At 32.1% G+C, this 4,964-nt stretch overlaps 1 protein-coding gene across 1 annotated transcript in view; it reads right to left on the reverse strand.

The window, feature by feature from the left end:
- LOC108751951 overlaps window positions 1–4,964 on the reverse strand; it is a 42,820-nt gene that overhangs the window by 30,215 nt on the left and 7,641 nt on the right. The window lies entirely within an intron of this gene.

A 4,964-nucleotide genomic window follows, 5' to 3' on the forward strand; every position in this document is an offset into this window, starting at 1 on the left:
CTCTACTAGAATTCTAGTTGAGATAAGAAGAAGATTCTGATTATAAATCAGAATCTTCTTGCTATCTTAACATAATTAGAATTATGGTTAGTCCATTTTCAACTAGACACATTTTTTGGTCAATATATATATATTGTATAATCCTAGATCGTTTATGTCATGAAAGAAGGAATAGTTAGTACATCGTCCCTATCTTCTACAGGAACGCGGGACAGTGATGTGGGATCTGTCGGATCCCAGCGGAGGGTGGTGAAGCAGGTCAGTTTGACCCAAATGCAGACTGAGTTGGCCGACAGCCAACGTAGCGTGTTCCCCGGACGTCCCTCGTCAACGTGCCAGCATGCCAGCTCGAATCTTTACTTATATTTTTCCGATGGAATCGCCGCGTGGCTGAATACACGGTGCGCCGGATATCAATTTTTGGAGCCGATAAGTTGATCGGCTGTCACTCGCTTCCATTAACTTGCAAACCGCGTCGCTGATTTCTCCTGTGTACCTCCGCCATTGACAAAGAGAATACGCGGTCGGATCAATGCTCGGTGGTCGAGACAATTTAAACGATTATTTCCTTATCACGCGGCGATAATACTTGAATTAATCCATTATAATTCACATTAATTTTAACGTTTCGGGTCAGAAATCAAAACACACAAAAAGATTTTATGAGAAATATATGATCTTTGAAATATCTCAATAAATTTTTTTTTTCTGTTATTGCTTTAAATATAAAACTAAATTAATTATTTAATTATTAATTTATATAAAGTTATTTAGTTATTATTTATATAAAATTACAGATAAATACACACACACACACACACACACACACACACATATATATATATATATATATATATTGGATTTTATCGTGATATCATGGATTTCTAGGTGGTTCGAGAGACTAATATTTTAGTCAAATAAAATTAAATTCTTACTTTGTCAAAAAATGTTCGACATAGTATGTTTCTATATTCTATTCTATCTTTTAAAGCTTTTTCTTTTATATCGCTGTTGACAATTTCCAACCATTCAAATTCAACTTTCTAAATTCTGAACAATATTGGATATTTTTGTCTGTTTTACATGCTGGTGGATTTATTAAAGTTCGCATTAAAAAGTTACTTTTAAAATATAAAGTAAAAAAGTTACAAAAGAATTTGATTGACTGTACACAGCTATTTTTTAAATATCCTGTATTTTTATTTCCCAGCATAATCGCCTATTACTCTTGTAATTTTCAAGTATTTTTATCTTTTTGGCAATTAAATAGGCTCGCTACTTAAAGAATGACACTAAATATGAAGTATTATATGCATAATGCAGACTGAATTTAATTCATCCGAATTTATGATCAATTCGGCCATATTTTTCGCTTCGTCCACTATCTTCACTCTGCACTTGTGACCACCGTCGTCCCTTTCCGTGATCGAGGCCACATTTGTGCCAAAACACACCGCAAGGATATATAGACTGGTGTGGAATCGACCCGCTTTTAACGAACCTCAATCTGAAGTTACGACCGTTCGGCAAACAATCGAACTTTCGCGGAGTAAACGCCGTCCGCCGACTACCAACATTTTTGCAAAGGCGAGACGACAGAAACATATGGCTAAGTCTCTCCATCTTCACTTTTCTTTCACTTTCGGCGGTGAATAGACGCGTGTTTATAGTACACATTTCGAGCAAACTTACGAGTTCTGCGACAAGTTAGTCGCTGAAAATGTCACGAATAGAGGTCAACAATGAACAACTAAACAACTAACTTCTGTTACGTTCGTTCCTGTAACTTAATATTTGCAAAGTACTTGATAAACTTTTATTATTAATAGAAATGTATAAATGTCTTTCAAATAAAAATCAAATTTTTTGCATTTTTTAGAATAATTACGTAATTAAATTTTCTGTCTAAATATTGTGGAACTATATTATGTTAATCGCAACAACCTTCATTTCGCGATTGTTTAGTAGAAATATCGAACGGTCATTATTGATTTTTCCTATTTTTTAATGTTTTTTTTTGTGGTAGAATCCTGGAATTTTTTTATTTTTTATTAATTATTTCTTTTATTCTAATATATTTAATATTTGATTTTCACTTTCTTCATTTTTGTAGTAATTAATTCGTTTCATGTCAAAAATAAATTAAATAAGGTTTTCAAATTAAGTGGACTATCCTGTATATTCCGATGTTAAACAGAGAAAGCGGACAGTTAAGTGTAAAAAGTACAAGCAAGGCAAACAGATTTAACGTTGGTATTCCTAATGTTCCAACTTCAAACCATTCCAGAAAGTAACGTGACTCTAAAGGATACGTGTACAGGTATAATTACGTAGCATCACACAAAAATAATTTTTAACGGAAAAAGAAATGGATAGAGCAACTCAGGAAAGTCATGATGATCCTCAATTTGTGAAAGTATTAGTAACCTGTTTGAAGATGGAAATTGCGACGATCAAGGAAAGTCTTGACGGTAAGTAAAACACGGCATAGCATTTTGTTCAATGCAAAATATAAAACTCAAGTAAGAGAGAAAAACTTTTCATACAATTATTCTTATATTTTCGCCTATCGTTTTCAATTTTTCTTTGCTACTACTCATTAAGAAAAGAATGTTATCGATAATTTTTAGCCAATACAGCCGAAATAAAACAATTAAAGATAACAATACGTAGCGAACTTAACAAAAGGAAGGAGCTCAAAAGAAAAATGGCGCAGATGAACAATATTAAATTGCTATTAAGCGATACTTTAGCAAAGTACGAGAAAAATGATTATCATGTATATTAATTATTTTTGTATTGCACTCTTTTTGGACTTATATATTGGGATAATTTTATTGTGTTAAACAGGTTACGTTTAAATATCAACGAAATCTCAGATACTTTAAAAATTATGAAAACAAATACTGATGATCAATACAAACTAAATCAATTGATGTCGCAAGAGTATCAGGATATCGTTGACGAATATAAAAAAACATGGCATGAATATCGTGTTAGTACATCAATTAATCTCGAATTTATTTATATAATTTCAGAATTTAATCAAATATATGATTATAAACAGGCTGTATACGAGGAATTTCCATTGGCGAAAGCCAGAAACGCATCTAAGATCAATTTGGAGAAACTTAAAATCAATTATATGATCATGTCTTACAAGAAAGCGGAGATGATGACGGTTATCAAGCAGAGACGACGTATTAATTGGATTCGCACACGCTGCAAAATAATTGAATTTGCTACTATGATGTTGGAACGTTTGAAATTGGAAGAAAAATTTACGAAACTGAAAGTAAATGTAAAATATCATAAAAAAGAATTACAGTCAATCGAAGCGGAGGTCTGTAGACTATATTAAGTTGATTTTTCAATATAAGTCATTTGGAAAATTTGTGCGAATTTTTAAATAAAATTCAAATTAAATCTTTTTTTAATTAAAAATATGTAATTTTAATTTGTAACACATGCTATTTTATTTTACAATATTTTTTCATTTTTCAAATAATTTCTAATTCCTCTCTCGTAAAAGCCTTGGATTTTGAAATGTTAAAACTACTGAAAAATTCACACGGACTTTCCGAATGATTCAATATATTCAATGTGTAAAGAATAAATACACATCTAATTCATCAACTTTTGCAGCTGCAAGTATTGCGCAAAAAGGAGGAAGATCAGAAAAGGCAGAGAAAACAAGAAATGTTGGAAATGGCACCGCCAAAGATTAATATACCGTTTCGAGAAATATATGCTCAAAATCAAATGCGCGCAAAGGTGCAGCATCAAGTCTCACAATCAATTCACCAGTCTTTTGATGGTGAAAATTTGTTTTACACTTTATAGTTCTTTGTTCCAAATAGGACATACGGACTTTTAATTTACTGACATACATGTATATGTATGCGATGTGCCCTATATATCGAAGTCATTTGCTTTTCAGATATATCCGTCAATACCTTGTATCTGGAAGAATTATGCATAAACGAGAACACTGCAGTGTCGCCTGGGAGAATAGATGTAGAAGTGATACATGACAATGATTATATACTTCCTGCAGTTGAAACGGACGTGGCTAATTCCAAAAATACTATTGTTTCGGAAAAAGATGACGCGCATGCCGTTTCGGTAACGTTGGATGCGGAGCCAAATGCTGAAAAAGTGATTTTAACAGACAACGACGTAGAAATGAAAGAGATCCACCATGAAGATAAACAGAAATCGCAGGAATCCTTTAAAACGCAACCAAGCTTCCGTACAAAAGAAAGCTCACTCAAACATAGCGCCGCCAACAATACGCAGGACGAAATTGAAGCAAAAAGAATTCGACTTCAGAGACAGGAAAGTAAGGAAAGTATCAATAAAATAACTACTCCTCAGCCGTCTATTGTTAAAAGAATAGATTGGAAATCACCTCTGTCAGTTCCAAAGATTAAAAAGATAGAAACTGTACATTACAATATTACATCATTAGTGCCGGTACCAAAACCTATCCAGCGCACGCCTGTCACCGCAAGCAGTATGTTTTCTCCAATGCAATATGAGTATTGTGAGAGCAATATGAGTTCCATCGATCAGGATCGTCTATCAAAAGGTTGTAATTATAATTAAGCTGCTTGTCTTTTATATAGAAAAATTAGATACATTTATTTGTTATAAATATAGATAAATTATACGTACACTATCGCTTATGGAAGTTCGGAATTTTTGAAATTTATCGATTATATTATCAATATTCAACAAAGAGTAAAGACAATACTTCTTGACATACAAAATTAAAACTAACTTATAAAGCTTTTGCAATTGTTAATATGTGTACAAGTAATCTAAAATATAATACAATTAAAAAATAATATAATTACTGTGTTATATGTTTTAATATTTTACATGCTTACTCTATAAAATTTATGCGAGTGTCCAAACTTTCATGAGAGGTAGTGTATTTTTTTAATATCATATAATATATA

The sequence above is a fragment of the Trachymyrmex septentrionalis genome, unplaced genomic scaffold (assembly GCF_001594115.1).
Source record: "Trachymyrmex septentrionalis isolate Tsep2-gDNA-1 unplaced genomic scaffold, Tsep1.0 scaffold53, whole genome shotgun sequence".
NCBI classification, from domain to species: domain Eukaryota; kingdom Metazoa; phylum Arthropoda; class Insecta; order Hymenoptera; family Formicidae; genus Trachymyrmex; species Trachymyrmex septentrionalis.